General features: G+C 44.5%; 1 protein-coding gene across 8 annotated transcripts in view; it reads left to right on the top strand.

Moving 5' to 3' along the window:
* Myrip (myosin VIIA and Rab interacting protein) overlaps positions 1 to 25797 on the top strand; it is a 192788-nt gene that overhangs the window by 1249 nt on the left and 165742 nt on the right. Inside the window, exon 1 of one of the 8 annotated variants that reach the window (XM_010624522.3) lies at positions 2604 to 2639. The exons of 6 other annotated variants lie outside the window; for them this stretch is intronic. The gene's annotated coding sequence lies outside the window, so the exon portion shown is untranslated. Of the gene's footprint in view, positions 1 to 2603; positions 2640 to 24794; positions 24830 to 25797 lie in introns of those variants that run through there. One more of the 8 variants, XM_010624523.2, reaches the window with a different exon arrangement.

Genomic DNA, 25797 nt, shown 5'->3' with positions numbered 1-25797 from the left:
ACAGCCCGGCTGAAGTGGAGAGTGACATCCTGGGGCGAGGTCTCTTGGGTGGGTCCACCCCGGTGGGTCCACCCCGCCCCCACCGGTTCCGCCCAGACTTGCAAGGGGCCAGCGACGTGTCCCCAGCTCCCCGCAGCCTTGCCCCTGGCCGCGACCATCTGGAAACTCGGTGAGGAGGTTTGGGCTGGCTGAGGGCTCCCTGCCTCAGCTTGCTGTCTGTCAAGTGAAATAACCGTTTGCAGACTTCTAGAGGCAGTGGGTTCAGAGGCTGAGATAGGTACGAAAATTCATCTGGGCACCTTGAAAAGTAGAAGGCGCAGAGCCCCAGGGATCTGTGGCCAGGATGGAAATGGGGTGACTCAAAGGTAGGATTCTGAATCCTCTTTCTAAAAGAGAACTTAGTTTTTTATGTACTGCACCTGGTATCTTCCTGGTTGTTCCTGGTGTGCCTGGCCCCAGCAGCTAACCTGACTGTCCCACCTGGGAGACATCCTAGGGGCCAGGAGCTGGGTGGTCCTGGAAGGGTCTGGAGAGCTAGCGGGGAGCTGTGTGTGTGCCTGCATGAGTGTGTGTCTACAGCAGGACCTCTCCCAACCTGGGTCTCATTTGTCCAGGTGTGGGTGCAAGGAGGGGAGTTGTCTGGCTCCAGGTTTGTTCACTTTCAAGAATCCAGTGCTGGCCACAGTCAGTGATTTAAACTAGCAGGGACCTGGGCTGTGTCTTGTCTCCTCCTCTGCCCCAGGGGCTCGGCTCTGGAGGATTTGTCTGGGCAGCTTTGAAGCAAAGGATTCCTAACAGGGAGCCACAATCCATCGGCTAGTTTGGCCTCCCAGTAACCATTGTGTTTGTGCATTCTCTGTCTCAAAGGCATGGAAACAAACTGCCCGGTCAGCCTTGGCCAATTTTAATATTGCACTGAAGGGTAATTGCAGAAAATGCCACACTGTTCTGAAGTGTGGCGCCTGTTAGGACAAGGAAAGCAGGGCCCAGGTTAGGAACCACCACGTCCCGGTCTCCTCGCAGTCTGAACACTAGCCCCAGGATAACGTCATCTCGCTTGGTTTTGCCAAGCAAGTGTTTTCATTTTATTAGTATCATTTTATCACTTTAGTTCTCAAGCTAAAAGGGATTTCTTGATGATTTTCTACCCTCTTTATGAATGCAAATCAAAGTAGCTATACCTAAACCAGTACCGAAAACTAACAGGGAGGATTTGGTCTGAGGTCTTAGTGGAGAATGGGTTGGTTGGCCCACTAAGCCCTGATGGGTTCTTTGATGTGCAGCAGCAGGGTCCAGATAAAGCTGCCCAGACTTTGATAAATGGAGTCTGGCTTATTCCCCAGGAGCTTTTCATGGAATAACTTTGAACCATGCAAATTTGAAACGCTATGATATGAATGAAGAAAGTAGGAATGAATTCTCATTTGAAATTTGCATTCTCATTCTACAAAATGGAAATATTTTAATTTCTCAAAGTTGAGAGTTGATGAGGAATCATAGGATCTCAAAGCTGGGTGACATGGCTTTTGCTGTTGCCATATGGCAGCACCTGGTTGGCTGGAGAACTGAAATACTCACCATCCTGTCCCAGCCCTTAGAAAAGAAGCCCAGGAGTAACACCCACCGGCCCAGTCTCTCCAGGAATGCTTTCCAAGCACTTCTTCTGCCTCTGGCAGGCAGGCCCTTCCCAGCCCCTCCTACTATGTCTTAGGCTAGAACTGTGTCTGGGTCTTTTAGGGAGATGGCTGGGAGCTGTGTGTGGGTGGAGTGATTCACAGGTGGTGTCCTGAGGAACTGGTTTAGGAATGTGATTTCCGAAGAGGTTTAAGAAAGGGCATTCTCTTCCTGCAGCAGGGAGCATCTCTCTCAGAGTGCTGTCCATGGTGACTATAAGGAGTGACGTTGTGTCTGCAACCACGCTGTTGCTGAAGGGAATGCACAGGGCAGGTCCAGGCCATGGTGTGGAGGAATAAGTGAGATGCTGTAACCAGGCAGGAATATTGGCCGGAAAGGCTGCATGGAGCTGGCCCGTGCCTTTTCCCCTCCATTGCCATTTCCTTGTAGTGGTATATCGTTTTATGAACTTAATTTGGTTTACAATTTCAGGGATGGCTACATTTAAGTTTGTGTGAGGAGGATGGATGTGGAGCTGCCAAGCACTTTTGTTTGTGAGCTGAATTGTTTGCAGACAGAAGCGTTTGTGAGCTGAGGCGTGACTGTGTGCCAACCTGACTGAGGTGCTGAGTGGAAGACTGTGTTCTCTGGAGACTGGTGTGTGTGTGTGTGTGTGTGTGTGTGTGTGTGTGTGTGTGTGTGTGTATGATTTACTCTTCACAGTAGGAGGAGGCAGCATCCCCATTTGATACATGAAGGATCTGAGCCCTGAAGGTCGAGCATTTTCCAAGTTGAGACGCTTCGAGCCGGAGGGAGGGTGGAGGGCCAAGGCACTTGGGCTGCCCTGGCTCTGTTTGTGCTGCTCTGCGGGGGGAACAGGCTGGCGTAGCTCATCTGTCCTCCCTGGGGCTAGACTTGCACTGAGCACATAGTTAGCGCTGCAGTCTGAGATTGGGTTGCTGAAAGCGGAAAATGGTGTCCTGAGCAAGTGGGAAGTCCCGAGGAAGATGTGCATCAATGTGGAGGTGAGCGCACACAGCCTCACTGAGCCCGGGATTGAGTCCATGTGGCCGTGCTAAGCTCGGGTGGAGTCCACGCAGCCTGCAGCATTGGAACGCAGTGTGTTCCCGTTCCTGTGTGCAGGCTTCTTTTGTGTTGAAAGCTTCATGTAATAGGGTCTGTCTTTACCTGTTTTGTGACTTTTTTCACCCAGCATTTCTTTTGCATGTGTTGCGAGCACTTGTTGGTTATTACAGGTCTAGTGGATCGTTTAAACATCTGATGCTCCAAGGTTTAAAGTTTCCCACTGATGGACACTCTTCTACCTCCACTGTCCGGAAAGGGCTGCAGTGATTCCCCTCGGTAGGGTCTTGCGGACGTGTCTGAGGGTGTCTCGCATCTGTGTCTTCAGAAGCTGAGTGAGGACAGTGGGGCGCCGACGTCCAGATGTGCGATTTCTGTCCAAGGCCGTCGTGGGTCTGCCCTGCCACTGGACATCCCTGGGTCCTTGCTTCGCACACCTGCAGAGCTGGCTGCGTCGCGTGTGGTTATCGGATGAGCATGGAATGAGTTACTTCTCTGTCCCTTCTCACTTTCACTTCCCTTAGAGATTGTCTTTTCTAGTATATTTTAGTTTTCAAGGTTTTTTTCTGTGTGCTACATTTTTTTACTGGGAAAGTTTTGTCTTTCATAGTTAGATCTGATCTGACATTTTTTGTGTACTGTAAAGCAGAGGTATAATTTTTGTCATATTGAAAACTATCTATTATTTAATCGATAATTTATCTTCTCATTTATTGTGCTGCCATTTCTGTCATATTCCAATTGGGATATGGAACTTGGGACCTTGCACTTGTAAGGCAGGGGCCAGCACCACTGAGCTAAATCCTGGCTCTTCTGTTGTATTTTTTTTTTATCTTTTTCATGACTCTCTGTTCTGTTCTTTTTATCTTTTGGGCTCAGCAGCTAATGCTGTTTCCTTTATTAAAGCTTTATAATATCTTCCCTTTTATCCATTTTCTCTGAAATTGTCTTGGCTATTCTTGACCTTTTAGGAATCAACATAAATTTTAGGATCGCCCCTTCTCTTGAAAAGTCCTGCTGTAATTTACACTGAATCTGTAGATTAATTGGAGCAGGCTTCATCTTCTCACTGTTGGTATGAGCCACTCCTAGACATTATCTGTCTCTGTAATTGTTCTTTTTAGGTCATTCTGCAAAGCTTTACAGTGTTCTCTGTAAAAGTCTGGAACTTGTCTTAGGCACTTTACAGGTTGTTTTTATCATTTTTAAACTAATAGCTCCATTGAGGTATAATTCACATACCACATTTCAGCCCTTTAGAGTTTACTAGTCAGTGTTTTTAGTAAATCCACAGGTGTACAGCAGTCCACACAACAACCTCTCCCTTCTGGACATTTGTGTCTCCCGCAGCAGAAACCCCAGCCACTAGTGGTCGCGCAGCCCCAGGCAGCCCCGGTGGATTTCCCACCTCCACACACTCGTCTTCCTGGACAATGCGGAGAGGTGGCGTTTACAGCAGCGTGGGCGTGGTGTTTCGTGTCCAGCTCTTTCACTTGGTGTCATGGCTCCAAGGTTGCTCCGTGGTGTGGGACGATGCTTCGTTGCTTTCTTCTAGTATATTCTACTCTGTGGACACACCACTTTATTTGAGTGCTTACAGGTTTTATTGCCATTGTAAATGGGATCGTTTTTCTTCAGTTGCATATTTAAAGTTGTTGTGCCAGTATAGTTATATAATTTTTTGTATATTAATTTTCTGTCTAACATCTTGGCTGGTTTGTAGCTGCATGCTCCATATTTTATAGAAGCCACAGGTACCACAGATAGTGGTGATTTTGTTTCTTCTGCCTTGCAGTTGCATCTTGTCTGGGCCCCCTGGCATTGTGCTGAGTGATGGCAGTGAGGGGCACCTCCACGCACGATTTTGAAATAATGCTTTCAAAGCTCCTCTGACAGAGCTGGCACATTGCACATGAAGAAATTTTATATTTCTGCTATTCTCATAGTGGTGTTTGTATTTGTTTTTAAATTATGCTTGTGTTAATCTTTACCAAATTCTTTTTCTGTATCTTCTATAACCTGTCGATGATGAATTCTCATTAGATATATTATCAGTCCACTGTGAGTTTTCTATCAAAATTATACTATGAAAGAATTATATGTATAAAGTTAAATTTTAATTTAGAATTTGCTTTTTCAAATACTCCCCCTTCAGTAACTTCCCTTTCAGAGAGGTCTTTTTCCTTCTCCCATTTAAGGATCCATAGTTCAGGAAAGATGAGACTGGCTGGAGAGTTTACAGGAGTTAATAAATAGGAAACACTGAACAGTGCCTGGTATGTAAATATTAGTTATTATAATTTGCAGTGCAGTTAATAACCATCAGAGAGCCCTATTTTGAAGTTCTGAAGACAGGTGTCACTGCAGGCAAGACTGTCCAAGCGCAGTAATTCAGAGGATGTGGGATTTGATATGATATTTGCAGTTAAATTTAACCTAGTTTAATGTATTGCCATAAAAGCGTTAATTGTAGAAGTAGAGCAAATGAAAAGAAGAAAATAAAAGTCACCTATATTTCCACTTAGTCACTTTTCAACATTTTGTAGGTTTTGCTCCAGAGGTCATTTGATATTGCATGGAGGCCTTAAAAGTATTTGTTACCTGAATACCACTTATGAGTTTTTACAGGACGAAGTTCATCACATGAAAATACTCACTGATGAGCTGCTAGTTCCCATTATGATGTCTGAACAAAACATCAACAGGTGGCTATTTGCCCACCCAAGCATCATTTTCTGTAGGGGTCAGTTGCTTCCCAGTTGTATATGGTTTTGTTGGACATCATCATGCACATCCATTGCAGAGCATAATTGCAAATCGTGCAAAAGATGGCAGAGTCTGTGCAGTCGAAGGAACGGGGTTGACAATCTGGGGGAAGCACTTGCTTACTGCATATGGGACAAGGGGCCTGCTGGCAGCCTTGGCACAGATCAGGACTGAAAACACGACAGTGACCGGGGAGACTGTGGCACACACAGTGCTCTGCGGGGAAGGGGACGAACGTGAGATGGAAAGAGGGCATTCCAGTGCCCGCCCCAGGTCATCCTACCCAGAAGTGCTGCTTGTCTTGAGCTGGTCCGGAAGGGTCTCATGCCCACTGAAGGACATTTTCTGCTCTTCTGCAAGTTTGCTGAAAAATGCCCCATAATTAAAACTCGACTCTTCCAAGATAGCAGTTCAAAAAAGAGGTACAAGTCTGTCACATAAATTGTTTAAATCTCCTAGTGGGCTTCTAGAAAGTGAAACAAGGGGAAGGTGAAACTTTTTAATCCAGGACATCAAATATATTTTTGAATACTTTAAAGGATAATCAATACAAAATTACTAGGCTATACTTACCTGCCAGGGGAGATACTGTGATCACAAAATTACTGGGCTATTTGACATTCATTTTCTGTACTAAGTCTTTGGAATCTGGAGTGTATTTTAAACCCACAGTGTGTTTCAGTGGGAGCAGCCACAGTTTGTTCAGCAGTGCCAGCAACTACTGTGAAGATGTATCAAAATAAAATATTAAATAATAGGTGTTTTATTGTTTCTTTTTATTAAATACAATGCTAATCAACCCTATTTGTCAGGGTTGTTTCAAACGTTATATGTAAGAGTGTGTCTAAGTACTAATCGTGAGCATCATACCAGTATCCACCTAGTGTGGGACAGTCAGCAGGAGTGTGAGTGATCACTGCTCGCAGTGGAGGGGCAAGCGGAGATGAGGTGAGTGCCTCTCCCTGGCTCTGTCCACTGGCCTGTCAGCGGTGTGGCACCACCCTTAAGAGATTATTCTTCTTCGTCATCCCTTGTTTTAAATTTTAGAAGACAGTAATTCGGGTAATTCCAGGGTAGGGCTTGGCTGTGAACACCTTTCTGCAAATGAACTTGTATGGTCAACTGCTAGGGGCAGGGAGTCTAGAGCAGCAAGACCATGGAGTCAGCAAGAGGCTGCCAAGTGGTAGCCAGACTGGGGCAGACAGTGGCCCCAAGTGAGTCTGTATCTGTAAGAAGAGGATGGCTCTGTGGCCGAGATGTACATCTGTGTGCCAGGCCAACAGTTTGACCCCACTGAGCTGACTTGGGGAGGCAAAGCAAGACCTGTGGGCTCAGGACAGCAGGTGCCTGCAGGACAGGGATGCCCACAGTCTTAGGATCCACGTGGCTGTTTGCCAAAGCCCTTAATAATATTCTGACCTGGATCCTGGTGGCTCGGAGTCACATCACACTGCAAGGCTCCATCTCTGGTGTGAACAGGTGCAAACACACCCAGTGATATGAACTGCAGCCACCCTAGGGTGTAGCCACTGTCCAGGAAGGTCATGTTTGGAAGCCCAGAAGACAGGGTTCTGTTGGCAGGAATGGGAAAAGGGAAACAACCCACACCTCTTTCCATATCTTTCAGAGAAGCTGGCAGTCTGTGGAGCAATGCTTTTGCCTGAAATCCAGTCTCCAGTGTTATTTTCCTGTGTGGCTCCAGCCTCAGAAAACCTGGCAGGTGCCGCATCTGTGCTTATGTTTTACAAATGTGGTTTCGTTGTTCTGCTCTTTTTGAAAAACAATTTGTTAATCATTAGGGACTTTGATTTACTAGAGATGTGCAACCAGAGTGGATTCATTTATTTCTTTTACAGCTGATTAAAAGAGAAATCAGAGATGCTATTTCAGTGGCATCCTGGCCAAGGTCTTTTAGAAACCGCAGGCCTGCAGGTCTTCGTCTTGTGCCTGGGTGCTGCTCCCAGGTCCCGTCTGCTCCCATTCTGCACCTTCCTTCTGACGGCCCAGGTTCCCAATGCACTACTCACTTTCTTTCTCCTGGAGTTTCTCTCCCTTGGCTGCTGGTGGATGGTGATACAGTGCAGATCTTTTCTCCTCCTTGTCTCTCAGTGGTCCATGCACCAAGCAGGTGGAAGAATGGAAGGGCTAACTTGGGAGATGTGAAAACTGCTTCCCTGAAAGGAGAAAGATCAAATGGAGTGCACAGGAGGAGGCTTGGATCCCATCTGATCTGCAGGTTCAGGAAGCCTCCTGCTGGGGTGTGGGGACTGGAGCCTGCAGGTGGGGCCCCTTACACTGCCCAAGCCCTGGTTCTAGCACCTCCTGGTCAGCTCCCAGCACCTTCACCCGCCCTTCAGACTTTACCAAGAACCAGCTTTGCCCTTCTCTTCGCCATGGTATTGTGTCTATTTCTCAACCTCTGTTTTCATCTCTCTTATTTCCTTCTTTGGCTTTATTCTTTGTCTAATCTTTTAAATTAAATGATTAACTCATTAACTTTTATGGCCTTATTTTTTGCTATGTATGTATTTAGAACTAATATTTCTCTCTAAAGATTCCTCTAGCAATATATGCAATCCACAAGCTCTGAAATGTAGTATTTTTATTATAGTTCATATGTGAGTTTTAAAATTTTTCATTATGCTTTATTCTTTGGCTTGGGACTTACTTATAAGTTTATGTTTAGAATTTTAAAAGGTTTTGTTTCTAATGAACAAATGTTCATTAATGTGGTCTACATGATTCCAGTTGTTTGCAGTTTGTTGACATTTGTGGCCTGGCACACTGTCATTTTTCATAAGTGTTGCATGATTTCTTGAAAATAAAGTTATTGGTTGTAGTGATTTGTACAGATAGTCCTCATTTGATGTCCTACCTGTTTAATGACTGTTCAGACTACAACCAGGATGCACTGTTTGGACTTCCTACCCACATTCAATTTCCGATGCAGGAAGGTGAGCAGGGCAGCCTATGGTGGCTTCTTCTACAGCACAGTACTGTAACTTTTGCTGATTGTCCTGAATAGCACTGTAGCTTTATGTTCTGTTGTAAATTACAGTGCTGCATGCAGAGTTATGCAAATAAAAGCAAAGTCACCACGTTAGAGTTTCCTCTGATCATTTCTTTGTTCTGAATTTTGTGGTGTACATACTATGTACAGTTCCTCCTTTAGTAACTAAACTTTTTAAGAACCTAGTCACAGGAACAGATCGCAGTTGTTAAATGAGCAGTGTCTATATCTGTCCATTAGCTTAGGCTAGTAATTTATGCTATTCAAATACTCCATTTTTCTTACTGATCTTTTTTTACTTTGATTTGCCAGCTCTGGAGGAAAAATAGAGGTCAATTTATCATTTCATCTTGTAGTTCTTTTAGTTTTGCTTTCTATAACTTGAAGTAATTTGAGTGTATCCTTTTTTTTTTGGTACCAGGGATTGAACTTGGGTCCTTGTGCTTGCAAGGCAGGCCACCGAACCACTGAGCTAAATCCCCAGCCCTGAGTGTATCCTTTATAACAACCTCCCTTTAAATCTGTGTTTAATAGACTAGTACTGGTTTTCTTTTGCTGAGTATTCCCTTGCCTATTGTTGTCTTATATTTCACTGTCAGCATCTCTGTACATTTGTATTTCGCTTGTGAGTCTATGCTAACAGCATCAAGTTACTTTATTCTTTTCTAACCTATCAGTTTGAATCTGTAAGTCACATTTGTTTATAGTGCTCCAGTTGATATGTTTGGGTTTATTTCACCATCCTGTTTTCTGCAGTTTGTTCTAGGTAGCTGCCTGAAGCTATGGTCGATGCTGTTGTATACTCTGTGTATTCTGTTTCTCTGTCTCCCTCAGCCATGCAGGCTGGGGTTCGCCTGTCCACCCACCTCTTCTTCCTCTCTTGCTTGTTAGGGCCATCATGAAGAGCAGTCAGGGCTTCTTAAACACAGACAGGAATCCTGCAGAATTCCCCTTGGTAACGGGGACTGCTAAGCTGTGACAAATGGGAGGTGTGGCTGTGTTGGGAAGGGATGATTTGTGCCTCTAAGAATGGGACGGTCCAGACTTCACCTTGACACTAAGGAGGGAAGCAATTTAAAACTTGAGAAGTGCTCACTTCTGGAATTTTCCATCTGACATTTTCAGACCATGGTTAGCTGCAAGTGATTGAAGCCTACAAGATGAAAGGCAGGAGGAGGATCACGCTGTGAGCTTTTGAGTCTCTGTCCATGGAGAGACAGCTCGGTTAGACCTTCACAGCTGAGTCAGGGAGGAGCTGGCACTGGTTTGCATGGCAGGAGTGCGAGTGCCACGTGGAAGACGTCCTGTCTGGGCACTTGTCAGCAGGAGAGAGGTTGGAAGCAGGCACACAGGCATCTGTGGCTGCTGTTCCTCCGCCTCTGCCCTGTGCCTTCTCTGTGTCACTGCGCATGGCTTTTCTATATTCATTTTCTGCAAATTGTTCCAGTGCTTCCTTCCTGAATGGGAGGAGTCCTAGAGTAGAACCCAAAACACGACATTTGTCTTCTTCAGGTTCTTCTCCAGATTCCCGGAGAACCCTCAGGTAACCATTCTCTGGTGGAAGTGCACATCCTCCATACTCTCCTTCCTGTGCATGCTGCCAGCAGCTCTCTGGCTGCCAGAGACCCTGGCCGAGCCTGGGCTTTCCGCCCAGGGCCGCTGTTCTGCATGGCCCAGGAGCAAGCTTGGGACTGGGAGCTGGGTGCTAGTGCTCAGAGCAATGACAGGTAATGCCAGGGGTCAAAAGGAAGATAAATGACCCAGGCGAAGCTGGGTTTGTGGACCCAGCCCCAGGTCAGGCTCGTATTGAAGATCATTAGACAATTTGCTCCTGCCATGGTACTGAAGTAGAGCTCCTGTTTTCTATTGCCTAGAGCAGTTTTGCACTCTTCTTTGTTATCCAACAGGATATTACCAAGGATCACGTCTCTATAATATTGGTGCTTATATGTGTTTGAGTATAACCACAGTTTGAAAGATCTAACTAAGTGTAATGCTTTCTTGTGAGCTTTTATATTGGAAAATTATTTTTGGACAGTGTACACTCCAGTTCAATTCAAACATTTCTTTTCAACTTTCACTGTTTTGAAGCTTCAAAACAAAAAGAGAAAAAGAAAAAAAAACTCATATATTGACCTTCAGCCTTGGGTCACTGAAGAAACTGTACATGAAAGTCCTGGAATCACCTGGTTCAGGAGGCAGAAAACCCATCCCAGTCACCATGGCTGGCAATCACTTCGCCTGGGCACCTTCAGGATCAACCCATCTTTCCCTGAGTCCCTGACCCTGGTCCTAGTCCCACCTCTCATTCTCTGGCTTCTGATCCCTAAGGTGCCAAGGCCCTGTAGCACCATCTTCATCTCTTGCAGCAGGTGCTGCTTTTGCCCACCCCCCAGCTCCTGCTGGGCCTGCAGGGTGCAGGCGTCTGCCTTGCTGCCCACTGTGGCCTTGAGGCTTTGCTGCAACACAGCACGGTCTGTGTCGGCAGCCTCCCCTATCTGCCGCCCTACCTTGCTGGTGTCCTACCGACCCCCAAGTCCTTCCCTCTAGCTCCTCTCAGGTTAGCCCTTGGCTCTCCAGAGAAATGGAACCAGCAGGAGGAGTGGATAGAGAAAGAAAAGAAGGAGTTCATCACAAGGGGTTGCCTCACAGGATGACAGAGCCTGCGGAAGCCCAAACCTGCAGCGTGGACTGGAGGCTTGGGGTGCTCGGTGCCAGCCTGGAGGCAGCAGGCTGTGTCCTGGGTGGGAATTGTGCAATCGGGGAGGATCCGCTCTGCCAGGGAGGTGGCCATCTTTCTGGTTCCGGCCTTCAGTTGACCAGGCGCGGCCCTCACATGGCGTGGAGCACAGGCTGCCTTTGTCCACGTTCCCCAGTGCAGCTCTGGTCTCGCCCTGTGACTCCTTCCAGGTGGACCTGAAGCTGACCGTCGCACACCCACACTTGGCTCACATGCACATGTCTCTGAGCCACCCGATCTCCACGTGAAGCTGGTGACACACTTCTCTTCCCCTACTGACCTGTTCCTAGAAGAGCTGGGGGACCCCTGGTCGACACTGCTTCCTGACATCCTGGGACTGAAGTTCCGATTGCAGCTGACAGAACTTAACTGATGTGCTCTGAAGTCAGTGTGTTGGGCATTACATGACGAGGGTAGAGGACACAGGACACTTGCTGTACACGCGTTAATACCCGTGGGATTGCAGTGTTCTTCCATGTGGCCTGGCTGGTGCTGCGACTCTCCCTCCACCAGCCCAGCCCTGTGCCCACGGTGAGCACTCAAGCCGTAGGTGTCCTTTCCCTCCCCTCTGGGTGCTTCTCACAGGTGCTGATACCCAGAGCTGCCTCCTTCCTTGCAGGCCTCTAGCTGGCTGGCCCTCTTGCTCTCATGTGCCCCCATGCATGTCGCAGCTGTGAACCCTGGCTGGAGTCACATATGCGGCTGCCGTAGTTCCTACACAGGGCCTGCTTCCTGACCCTGAGGGTATCTCGAGTCTCCAGACTTTCTCTGGGTCTCCCTGTTCAGGAAACCTGGGTCCCAGGAGCGCTTCAGCAACCACCTGCTCTTGGAGGAGCTGCCTGGCTCCTGCCCAGACACAGCCTCCCCAGAGCCTCAAACCTCCCTGCTCTCCAGAGTTGTAATTGTGGAAGGCAGGGGACCTGGCAGGAGCCCCTCTTGCTCCTAGTTCCCTGGTAGCTGTGTAGCCACCAGAAGCTTCCTTCTCCCTCCATCTGCTATTTCTCTTGTGAGCAGCCTTCCATGGTGTAAACAGCCAGACCAAGGTCCGACTCCACATCCCGGATCAGCTCTCCGAATGTTGGGGTGAATATGTTGCATACCAGCTGCTGGTCCTGACTCACCAGTGAGCGTCAGTCCATGTCCCCTGTGCCAGGCAGGTGCCCACCTCGAGTGCTGTCTGTCCTGGTGCCGTGTGTGCTGTTGAATGCTGGACTGGGTGTGCTGATGTCTGGAAAGAGGTTTGCTATTTTTCATTGGGTTGGAAAGAGAACTTTCCATTTTAAACCTTTATGAAAATAGAAACTTTTATGCCTCCTTTCATAAGTCATAGTCATTTCTAATGAAAGAAGTGGGATGTGGAGTCCTCTCCCTTGCTCCCCTGGCTGTTTTCTTCCTCAGCTTGGGTGAGGAAGCCCGGCTTCCCTACCCCACTCCTGTTCACGCAGGGATGGTGATGTGGCCGAGAACACAGCGCAGCATGGAGGAGCTCACCTGAGCATCCACCCTCAAGTTCTAACTCTGGGGGCAGAAGACTGTGACACAGATCAGAAATCCAGGTCAGGGCTTTGAGCATTTTATACCACTTGACAGTCATTTTCCACCCTTGGAAACCTTACCTGCTTGCTGTAACAACTGGACTCTTTTTCTTGTGGAAAGCAAATGTATGAAAATTTCATTATCAATTAACATTATGTCTTCCCTAAAAGTATTACTATAATTTTTACACCAAGAGGGGGCATGATGACTTTTAACAGTTCATAGCTCTGTGGTGGAAGGAATTGGAAAGGGAGAGCGTGGACCTGAGGGTGTCCAGGCACCTCTGTCAGATGTGCCCAGTAGTTATACTCAGAGAAAGCCTAATTGTATAGGCATGTATTCTCCCAGTTCTGTGTGTCTGTGGGAGAAGTTTTCATTTTGAAACTCGTAGAATACAGAGGGAACATGCCTATGCTGCTAGCTAAACCAAAGCATCGAATAGCAGAGGAAAGGAGAGAGGATCCAAAATTATTTGGTGTGACTCAACTCATCCTCTTTCCGCAAATAAGCTGTACCCCAATACTGAAGTACCAAGAGATGGTGAAAGGAAGGAGATTTTTCCAGAATGTTTAGTGGAAGTTAGATAAAACTAGATGAAACACCTCAGTATTCACTGATGTCTGAGTCAGAATACCAAAGCCACCAAAGCAGCTGAATTGTACTGTGGGGTTTTAATTAGCCCTGCTTGGGAAATGCCACTGTAGTGCTGGCAGGGATGTAGGCTGGCTGATGAGGAGACCAGCTCGTGCCGAGGGAGGGGCATGCAGCAGGCCTGTGGCCACTGTCACCCTCGTGACCTGCTGGCCGTGCAGTGAGCTTCTTTGCTGGCCTTTACCTGTGTGGGACGGTGACTGAGATGCCTTGGTCTGTGTGGCTGCTGTCTCAGGCTTCTATAGCCTGTGTCAGATGGGAGTTTCTTCTCCCGGGCAGGAAGGAGCTCTTCTCCTAGATGGAGGTGTGTGGCTTGGAAGATGGATCACCAGAGGAGTCAGAAAGCCGGACACTCAGGATAGAGGAGCGTGGCCTACTAAGAAGAGAATACTTCAGCTTATTGTCCCTAAGTGTCCTCCACGCAGCGAGCTTCAGGGAAGAAGAGAACCTCGAGGTCCCTGTGGAAGACTTGCCAGGTGGCAGGTGGTCTGCAGGATGAGTGGGACGGCAAAAGGGGCAGGAGTGTGTGTCCTGACTGACACCAGAGAAGTGTGTGTGCCTCGTGAGGGTCACACCTCCCCTGTGGAGGGTGGGAAGGGCAGTCTGGTGTCACTTGTTACCCTGTAGTCCTGGCGTTTGCAGTGTGTTCTCTTTGGAAAGTAAATAGCTTTTATTGTCCAAACTTAGTTATCTTAATCCCTATACTTTGAGAACAAATGAAATTGTGAATTTTAGCCTGCTGTGTTTGATACCATCTTCAGAAATGGGGAAGTTTGAATTAGTGAGGTTTTAATGCATATTTTAATGACATTTTGTTCTCTAGCATAATTATGTGGTCTAATTCCAAGTGTGGCCAGGGACTAGCTCTCATACTGATGCAGTTTTATCACAGACAGAAGTGGACCAGACTTTGCTGTGCTAGAGGGAGAAAAAAACATCATCATCTAGAAATTCTCACAGCCTGAGGAGCTGTGTTTTTATCGAGAGTTCATTAGTGGTTTTCTGCTAGGGGATCAGTATTAAAGAGCTGGAAGGATGGGTGCAGAAAGAAAACTGAAAAGGCTTCACAGGGGCTCTGCATGCAGAGGCTGGGAAACAAACATAGAGTTGCCAGGTATATGAAGTCCAGATAGAGGAAATGCCCAGCTCTGGTGCACACAGTTCTTTTCCTCCTTTAGGTTGGCTATGGTAGATAAAGCCAGGAAATGATCCTGAGATTGAAAACCAGAGCATTGATTTTCTTGCCAGTAGTGTATGGTATGGCTGTGCTTGTATGCATATGTGTGTGCATGTGTGTGTGCATGTGATCCTGTCCTTTGTCTGCATGGTGACAGTGCATACCCCTGAGTTCTGGGCATGCTGGGGAGCTGACAGCAGGAGTCCATTGGCTTTGAAAATCCTGCAGTATATATATGGAACCAGGTTATTCTTTGGTGGGAGGACAGGGAGTACGGCATCCTGTGTGTACCTGATTTCTACCTTTTCAGAGCCAGGAGCACCCCAAATGTGAAAGTGAATTATTTCTGCAGACACTGTCACTGGGAGGCCATTTGGTCCCAGCTGATTGCCATAGGCATAGACTGTCATTCTTACTTGGGGAGGCTGAGCTCCTCCTTCCCTGCCTGTGTCTACAACCTGCTACTGGCTGCATTGAGCTCTGGGTTTTGCATGTGGAGTTCATCTCGTATGATAGCTGTGGTTTCACAGTATCTCTGCTATGGCACAGGACCAGCAGGGACTATGGGAGCTGCTCTCCACCTCTGCCACCCTCCCTTAGGTAGGAAAGGCATTTAGGTCCTGCAATGTGGAGAGAATGAGGTCTCATCCCCCATTCTCACCTTTGGACCAGCTCTCATTTGTCAGAGATGAGATTTTAGTGCTTCATAGGCTGGAAGCTGGACCTAAAGCACCCTGAGCTTGGATCCACTGGGGCCTCAGGAGAGGTCATGGTTCTCGTGGCACAGAGGCTGCAGGAGCTGGGGTCTGGTGGCCTTGGTGATGGCATCCAGACGGTTGGGAACATGGTTTCCCTGCTCAGCTCCTGCTACATGCAGGGTGCAATGTGATCTGTAGAGAACCTGGGGATATCTGTTTGGGGGCTCAAGAACCCCTGCAGTTGGAGGGGCTGTTTGCTCATACTTTTATTCCTCTAGGAGCCAGCCATTAGTCTGTACCCAGTACGGACCGGACAAGGGACAAAATCCCAAGAACTGAGCATTCAGTAAGAGGTGACATAGTTAAGAAGCAATCAAGGAGCCCAGCCCAGAGCACAGGCATTGTTTCTGCCTGGTGTGGAGCACAGCCTGCATCCTGCCCAGCCAGGTGCAGCCTGGAGCCTCACCCTACTCAGGAGCCCAGTGGCAACCCTGATGGGCCAGAGAGCACATTACTGGCCTTGTCAGGCAAGAAACTGATGGTGACCTGCCTGAGAGCTCAGTCTGAGGCCCCATACGCATCCCCACCTTATCAGAGAGGTTGCAGAGCTCACCAGTAGCTCTACCTGAACATGAGGCTGGCCACACAGCTCCCACCCACCATGTCCACTCAGGGCTCCACTAACCTCAGAGCAGGGTATGGCCCAACCCAGCTGGAAACCTTGAGCTTGGGCCCTGAATGCTGGTGACCCTGCTGACAACCCCTCGGCCTGCAGGCTCCCTGACCAGATTAATCATGAGGCCTGTCGTAGACGAACGCTTCCTCAGGGCACATCACATGTGCAAGGGCATAAGGACCATGAAGAAATAGAGAAGTGGCTCCAATGGAGGAAATAGCTTCAATTGCTGAGCCAACAGAAGGGAGTTCTGTGAATGACTTGTAAAGAAGCTCAGCAAATGGCAAGAAGACTCAGCTGCACAAAATTGGAAAAATAATACATGAACAAAACTAGAAGTTTAACACATAGAAACCACAAGAAATCCCAGAGTTGAAGGACACAGTAATGGAACTGCAAAGTCCAGCAGAGAGGTTCAGTGGCAACTTGATCCAGCAGAAGGAGGAGTTGCAGCCCGGAGACAGTCATTGATTGTCCATTCAGAGGAATAAGGAGGAAAAGAGAATGGAAGAGAGCGATGGAAGCCTACAGGAGTTTGCAAACAGTGCTGGTGTGCAAATCCTTTTGTTACGGCTTGTGTTTGTGTTTAGATGTCCCCACAGAGCCTCGTGCACTCACAGGTGGGGCTTTTTCAGAGGTAGCTGGATCTAGAGTGCATGATGCTGGGGTTGATTCATGGAGCAGTTCTACACTCAAGAGCATTAGGATTAAAGATGTGAGTGCTAACCTCCTGAGTAGCTTGGATAAGATAGAAGGGATAGAAAGAGCTGTAGTTGTCTCTTGTTGCTTTGCTATCTTCTGTCCACCATGAACTGTTTCTCCTCTGCAGTGCCTGTCTGCTGAGCCACCCTGCCTTGGAGGCAGCCAATTATGGACTGAAATCTCTACAAACTATGAGTTAAAGAAACCTTTCTTCACTTAACTTGTAGGTGTTGGATATTTTGTCTCAGCAACAAGAAAACTAATTAAGACACCTTTCAAACCTGATATAAAAGTTAAAAACAAACATGCTAAAAACTAATTATAATAATTTACTAGGTACACATGATAACATGTAAATTATAGCATCAATAGACTGAAATATAAGGGGGTGGATAAGTTATAGGTTTTATATTATCCAAGTTAAGTTGTTATAAGCTTAAAACAGGATGCTATAATTTCGATATTTTGTGTAAGCTTCATGATAATTAGAAAGAGAAAAGAATAAGAGAAAGGAATTGGTGCTTACCATGAGAAAAGGTCATAAAGTCACAAGAAAGACAGCAAGAGAGGGAAATGCAAGAAATGGAGCTGTGAATACAAAACAACGAGCAGAGTGCAATGGTGACTCCTTTACTATTGATTGCTACCTTTAGTGTAAATGCATGTAACTCAATTGATCTAAAGAAAAGGGTGAATGTATTGGGCGGTAGACCTAGTGATTTGCTGCCCAAGGAGGAGATTCTCTTTGAGGTTATAAATAGAGAGTGAGGAACGTATCAATACCCCCTGCCAATAACCAAAGGGAATGGGGGGCTCTGCTTTTAATCAGACAAAATCCACCTAAAATAAAAAATTATCACAAAGAGAGAGTCATTATATAATGACAAGGTGGTTAATTCATCAAGAAGATACAACAGCCATAAATATTTACATATCCAACATCAAAGCATCTAAATATGTCAAGCAAATACCAACAGAGAAAAAAGGAGAAATAAACAACAATGCAATGCCAGTGGTGAACATTAATACTGACCTTCAACAATACTGTGGGTAGATCATCAAACAGAAGATCAGAGGGGAGAAGTGGACGTGAACAACACCCTAGACTAGGTGGATCTTACAGACATTTACAGTGTTTATCTAACAGTATGGGACTGTGTACACCTTCTCAAGTTTACCTGGACCATCCTCTAGACAGATCATGTGTAGATGAGATGTTTGAAGAAATGTCAAGCATCTTTTCTGACTACAATAGTATAAAACTAGAATCACTCACAAGAGGAAAATAGGGAAATTCAAATATGTGGAGGCTAAATAGCACACCGCTGAACAACCAGTGAGCCAAAGAAGAAATCAAAAAAGAAAAAGTATCTTCAGACAAATGTAAATAGAAACACAACATACTAAAAATTACGGAGTGAAGTCAAAACAGTGCTAATAGGGGAATTTATAGTGGTAAAACCTACATTCAGTAAAAGGAAGATCTATACCACTCAGGGAATTAGAAAAAGAAGAGCAAACTAGGGCCAAAGTCCATAGAAGGGAGGATATCGTAAAGCTTAGAACAGGAATAAGTTGCACAGAGACTAGAAAAATAGTAGAGAAGATTGTGAAACTAGGAGTTGTTCTTTGAAATGATGAGTGGCAGTCCTTTAGTTTGACTAATGGAAGAGAAAGTGGGGGGGGGAGAAGAGGGAGAAAGAGAATTATAAATAAAAGAAGACACATTACTCTTGATAAAGAATTATAAAGGATTGCAAGAGACTATGAACAGTTAATTATATGTCAACAAATTGGACTGCCTAAAAGAAACAAGTAAATTCTTAGATACATACAAACTGCCGAAACTGAATCATGAAGAAAGAAAATCTGAAAGACTAGTGAATAGGGGGATTGAATTAGTAATCAAAAACCTCCCAACAAAGAAAACCCCAGGACTAGATGTCTTCATGGATGAATTCTACTGAACACTTCAAGAATGAATACCAGTCCTTCTCAAACTCTCCCTTAAAAAGTTGAAAAGGAGGGAATAATTCCAAACTCATAATGACACCACAAGAAAATTTCAGACCAATAACCCTGATGAATATACAGTAAAATCTTTGTTTGTAAGCATAATTCATTCCAAAACATGCTTGTAATCCAAAGCAATTGTATATCAAAATGAATTTCTTCATAAGAAAAACTGGAAACTCGGATGATTCATTTCATAACCCAAAATATTCATACAAAATGATTACAGTACTATGATATAATACAAAATAATAGAGAAAATACAAAATATAAGCCTCCACTTACCTTTGAAAACCTTCCTGGCTGGTGTGAGGGAGATGAGAGAGGAGGGTTATTGTGTAGGACGACTTTCACCATCACTAATGGGATCACTGCTGTCTATTGGCTCAGTGGAATCTTTCTTTTCATGCAACTTTAACAAGGAACCTATCTGGTGACACTTGATTTGGCTCCTTTTGAAGATTTCATAGAAACGTGATACTGCACTGTTTTTAAACAGATTCATCACTTGCACTGCTACAGCCTTATTTGAGTGGTGCTTTTCTACAAAATTGTGCACTGTTTCCCACCTTTTACACATCTCCCTAGTCTCATTTGAAGTGAAGGGTTCCACCTTTTTCTCCTCCTCCTCTGCAGATGAGATCCCTTGCATAACCTTTTGCTCTTGGGAAACAATCACCCACAATCCTGCAATGAGAGAGAGGGAAGAATCATTAGCTCTTGTGATCATGTGACATTCAGCCTCCATTACTACTCATAGTGCAAGGCATCGCTCATTTATCAGGTTAAAATTTATTAGAAATGTTTGCTTGTCTTATGGAACACTCTCAGAACAAGTTACTCACAATCCAAAGTTTTACTGCAGATGCAAAAATTATTGAAAAACACTAGCAAATTTAATTCAACAGTGTATTAAAAATGTCATGTACATGATCAAGCATGTCAAGGTGATTTAACCCTGGGATGCAAGGATGGCTCATATAAATCAATATAATGCACCATATTAACAGAATAAAGGGTACAAATCATATCATCATCTCAGTAGATGCAGAAACACATCTGACTGCATTCAACATCCTTGTTCAAAATACTGAAAAAAAACAAGTCTAGAATGACTGTGCCCCCGTGAAATACAGGCCATAGAAAACAACCCCACAGCTAACCTTTTGCTCATTGGTGAAAAGCTGAAACTTTTTCCTCTAAGATCAAGAATGAGACAAGGTTACTCACTCCATTTCTTATCAGCAGAGTACTGCAAATTTTGGCTGTGTAGGCAAAAAAAAAGAAAAAGAAAGAAAGAAAGAAAGAAAGAAAGAAAGAAAGAAAGAAAGAGAGAGAGAGAGAGAGAGAGAGAGAGAGAGAGAGAGAGAGAGAGAGAGAAAGAAAGAGAAAGAAAGAAAGAAAGAAAGAGAATGAGGGAGAAAGAAAGGAAAGAGGCAGCCAATAGGAAGGGAAGAAGTAAAACTGTTTCTATGTACAGAGGATGTGATCTTAGGTACAGAAAACTCTAAAGACTCTGCCCAAGAAACCAGCCATGTTAGTATTTGCATTATATATTGAAGTATTCTGATACTGGGTCTGTTTTTATAGTTGTCTTCTTGATATAATTGGGTTATTGGCCTGATTTTTACTTTCTGAACTAATAAATAAATTCAGTAAAGTTGCAGACTACAAAATCAACATACAAAAACCAGCTGCATTTCTCTGAACTATCTGGAAAAAAGTCCCATTTCTAGTACCATCAAAAACAATAAAATACTTAGGAATGAATTTAACCAAGGTGGTGATAGATCTGTACATTGAAAACCAAGACATTGACAAAAGAAATTGAAGAAACAAATAGATAAAAAAAAAATCCTGCATTCATGGACTGAAGGAATCAATATTATTAAAATATTATTTAAAATGTCCATACTACATAAAACAATCTATAAATTCAGAGAAATCCCTACCAAATGTCCAATGGTGTTTTTCATAAAATAGAATCTCCAAATTTGTGTAGAGCCACAAAGGACTCAAGTAGACAAAGCAACTTTTAGCAATAAGACCAAAGCTGGAAGCATCACATTTCTTGATTTCAAATGACATTAGTCAGCTGTAGCCTTTAGAGAGTGTGGCACAGCATAAATACTAGCACAGAGACCACTGGGAAGGATCAAGAGCCCAGAAATACGTGTTGGCATCCGTGGTGAACTCATGTTTGACTCTGATAGCAAGGGCTTGTTGTGGGGAATGGACAGTCTCTCGAATAAATGATGTTGGGAAAATGATACTCATGTGCAAAAGAATAAATGTGGACCCCTCTTCTTATACCACTGACAAAAATTATTCAAAATGGATTAAAGACTTAAGTGTATGACATGAAACTGTAAAATTATAGGGAAAAAATTCTTTGACATGGGTCTAAAAATTATTTTTTGGCTATAATACCAAAAGGACACACAACAAAAGCAAAAATAAATAAGTTGAACTACAGTGAACTTAAAATCTTTTGCACAACAAAAGAAACAGCCAGGAGTGTGAAAAGGCAGCCAGTCCTTGCACACTGCAGTAGTGAGTGATACCTGTGCCGCTGTGGGCACAGACTGCCCGCTTCACCACTGCTTGGAGTAGAGTATGCTGCCAAGCCGACCTCTTGTCACAGCCTCAGGAAGGGACACAGGCGCACAGCCCCGTGAGCAAGAGTGTGGTCAGTGTTGTGCAGCCACCGCAGCTCGGATTCCAGAACATTTCTGCAACCCCGAAAGAAACCACTCTCTACATTTCTCCTCTTCCTTTCTTCCCCCAACTCCTCATGACTCTGATCTTTGTCTGTGTATTTGTCTCTTCTGGACATTTTATTCATGTTGAATCATACAGTGTGTGATCTTATCTCCAGCTTCCTTCATTCAGCATGGTATCTTCCATGCTGGAGCATGCGTCCTGACTTCATTGCTTAAAATGGTCAGATGATACCCAGATTGTATTTATCCATTCATCAGACATTTTTTCCAGTTCTTGGTTACTGTGATAATACTTCTGTGAACATTCATGTGTGATTTTTGTGCAAATGTCTTCAGTTCATGATGGACATAGGATTAGGGTATATAATTAAGAATGGAGTTGCACTAACTTGCATAGCCTTCCACACTTACCACACAGAGCGTGGCTCCTTTCCCTGTGAGATACTGCTCAATGGTACCCTCATGGAGAAAAGGGGTAACGATTTCTGGTTGCATCTAAAGGTGTGTGATACACTTCCAACTATGGAACAAATGAGAACTTGCAGGCTCTGTAGCAGGAAAATTTTCCATCTTTTTCATGCGAGGCATTTCTTACGTTGCACTTAAGTCTTCAATTTGGCACTAGAATTGGAATATTTAGAGTAACCCTTTCTTTGCGGTTCTCACTTATCAGGAACGCACTTGAAGTGTGGAAGTTATTTGTATTCTAGAAGTGTGCAGAATACCTTCAGATTCCTGGATCTGTTTGACAGGGCTATAGCTCTTGGCTCAGTAGAGCTGGCCTTTCTGAGCCAGCCAGATCTACTCCTGAGAGCTTGACTCCAGTGCCCTCCCCATGCTCCTCAGTGAAGTTACCAAGTGCTTGTGACATGAGACTGACTTCGGCTTTCTTGCTTTTGAAAATAAAACAATATATGTAATTTTAAATTTTTAATTGTAGTAGTGAATGCAAATATAAATGTAGGATCTTAGTAATTTCTAAGTGTAAGATTCAGTAATATTAAGTACATTTATGATGTTGTCCAACTAATCTCTGAAGCAATATATTTTGAATGTTGAATCTTACAAGCTGAGACTCTAATCAAATGATGACACAGTTGGTGGATTGTCCCAGCCTTTCGGATCTGTTTCCCTTGCCCCATTTTATTAGATGGAGAAAAGGATAGTATCCATTTCTGATTATCCTGGGCAGCTTAAAAAAACGACTTGGTAGATGACAGCCCAGAATGTGTGTTAATGCCTTCTGAGTGGATTGCAATGAATCCTGTTACTTAGAGGCACTGCCTCACAGTGGACAGAGCTTGACTTTGAACTGATACCAGTTACACCTGAAGGACTAGGTTTGTAACTTTAGACAAGTTACTGAACCTCTCCAAACCTCTTTGATTGTAAGAAGAATGAGACTTTCCTAGTTGGGGGAGGACTTCTATAGTTGCTATTACTGACAGTAGAAATTGACTTTGTCTCTGACTTAACCTTTTGACTTTGAATATCCCCCCCACCCCAAATCTGTACCGTAAACATTTATATGAGTTTGTGTTTTATAATCCCAATTATCTAACCAATGATTTGACACAGTTATTTCTACAAAGCTTTGTATATTTCTGGTAACTACACTGATGGTGTCAAGCTGTCCTTTAAGATGCCAAGAAGCTGGTTTCAGCTCTTTTTCAGGTGAGGAAGTAGAGTATCATTCGTATGTATTTGTGGTTATGCCACTTGGAGCTTTTAAAGCAAGGGGTGAGAACAGCCCTTAACTAATGTGAACAAAACAAGGTAAGTTCTGGAAAGAGCCTCAGCCTCAGAGAGATGGGAAGTAGGATGGCTTCAAAGATCTTGGTACTTGGCATCAGAACCCATTTTTGTTGGACGACCATTGCAGTCTTGGTTTACTTGGCACAGGATCCAGAGGTTAGGGGAGAATGCCGAAATGCCCTAGCCTGAGTCCAGGGCTCACATTTTGCCTGGAGGAATAAGAGCCTTAAGATGGGTGGTTCCACCATATGAGAGTAGAAGTTCTACTGAGGAAGCTTGCTGTTTTGCTGCCCTGGGGAACCTCTTGGGGCATGGAGATCCTTCCTGGTGTCTGTCCTCTGCCCTGGCAGAGGCAGGAGGGCTTCTAATACAGATGGAGTGACGGGGGATGTGAGTGTTCAGGAGGCTGAACCGGACTCATTGGCTAGCCTCACCTGTGCCTCAGCATTCCTGACTGATGCAAATTGATGAACGTTTTCATTTAGCTGGGCTAAAATAATAGATGTTTCCTCCTGTCCACAGGGCTACTTTATGGTTAATAAAGATTGCTTTCTTTTTTTTTTCCTTTTCTATTCATTTTAGAAAATATGTAAGAGAACATTTTCACTCAGCATTCCAGTCCCAAATCCTATAAATGAAGGAAGCCAAAGGAAACTAAAATATAAACTTGGATGCAACTTCAAATTAAAAATTTCTAGATTAAGAAATCACTGTTCTTTTATCCTCTCTTCCCTTGGCTAAGTTGCATTTTTCTGTTGAAAGCTCAAAGTCAACCACCCTTTCTTTAGGAGGTTAGTTTCACCAGTTCCCCGGGTGACAGGGAGCTGTGACTCTGGGGTCCTCTGTCCCTTAGCGGTGACTTACACTGTGATTCCTATTGAATTGACTGAGAAGTCCTTTAGCATGAGATGAGCAATGTCCTGTCTTCAGGTTTTCTGATTGAATTCCTGACAAAGAAATGAAGTTTATGTGCCACCTAAGCACGTTCTTTTCTGCAGTCCACTGTCTGTGTGGGTGGCTGTGAGACCTGCTGCAGAGTCCAGAGGGCTTAATGACACTGTCCTCATGGACTTTTCTGCTCTGCAGCTGCCTCCTGCACTGGATACTGAGAGTTGATCTCATCTGAGAGCAGATGCCTTCGGGAGAGGCAGACCACTCGAGAAACCCCACAAGGGAAGATTACAGGACACAGTGCTGGAATTTGTGCCAGTAAGCTCCAGGTTAACCAGGGGATACAGCCACCTAAAAACTAATTAATAGTGTGCTAGTGATTTGAGTTCAGTTTGAAAACAACCTGAAGTTTAGGGCTGTCCTCTTAAGATCGTTTCATACATACGATGGGAAAGATTTGGTCAGTGTGATTGCATCTGTGTGATGGTTTATGTCTTGATGTCCTCCTAAAGCCACATGGTCTCATAGGCAGGGCTTTGGGGAGGTGACGGGATTGTGGGTGTGTCACACACCTCTGGATTAGCCCTCTCCTGAGTTTATAGCTGGGTATAAAGCAGTGAGGCCAGGTGGTGGTAAGAGGTACAGCATGGCTTGGAAGGGTAATTAACCCCACCTCCCTCCTTGATCTATTCTGCTTCCTATTTGCCAGGCTGCTGTTCCGCCTCCTGCCAGGCCTCCTGCCAGGCCACCCTGCCTCGAAGCCAGCTGGCTATGAACTGAAACCTCTAAAAACTGTAAGCCAAAATAAACCTTTCCTCTTTTAAGTTGTGGGTGCTGGGTATCGTGTCCCAGCCAGGAGAAAGCAGCTAAGACTTTTTTTTTTTCTTTTTGTTGAGTTTATTGGTACAATCTAAGTATACAATACAGTTACATTCATTATTGGGATCCTGTACCTTTACATGATAGGTCTTGATTCTCATTTTTTCCCTAGTCCCTGCTCTCCCTTCACGCCCCTCCTCCCCTCCCCATTTACAAACACTTTATTTCCATTTTTTCAATTTCTCATATTTTTCCTCTCCCTTATTATCTTTCCCCCACCCTTCCCACTTTCCCTATACCTTCAGCCCTTTACTTCCTATTTCACATTATTAATTAGCTCATTAGGATCCTGTGTACTATTATAGTTTTTCACACCAGAGAAACTATTCAGTATTTCAGTTAAAGAAATCTCTGTATGAACATTAAAAATAGGGAATCCTAAAATAAAACTAAAAAGGAAAGTGAAAGAAAAGGCAATGATGTAAGATTAAAATAATCCTTAATTCTGAAGATGAAAATGGTCCCTGAACATATTTAAATTGCTTCTTGCTCTTGTAGTCTTATCTTATTCTTTTTTTCATTATTTAGGGAATACTTTATTACTTTCTGTAATCAAACCCACATAGATATGACCTTACATATTTAATACAGTGAGTTACCCCTGTACAAATGGAAAAAAAATTTAACATTTCTAGACCAATATGGCTGTCAATTTCTGTACAATGCCAACTCAACACAGTAAATTGGCATAACTTTTTCCAAAGTTGACAGCACAGTTAAAGTTTCCAAAAATTCAAATTATATATATATATATATATATTTATATCACAAGACCAATAATAGTATTATGGTATGCATTGATAGCAGCAACAGCTTTTCCAGATTCTGCAGTCATCCGAACAAAATTATAGACATTCAGCACATTGCATTAAAAAGAAAAAAA

This window comes from Fukomys damarensis, unplaced genomic scaffold (genome assembly GCF_012274545.1).
Source record: "Fukomys damarensis isolate Sample0158 unplaced genomic scaffold, DMR_v1.0_HiC HiC_scaffold_12, whole genome shotgun sequence".
NCBI classification, from domain to species: domain Eukaryota; kingdom Metazoa; phylum Chordata; class Mammalia; order Rodentia; family Bathyergidae; genus Fukomys; species Fukomys damarensis.
Note: the sequence above shows the minus strand (reverse complement) of the source record. Positions and strands in the feature narration are given on the sequence as shown.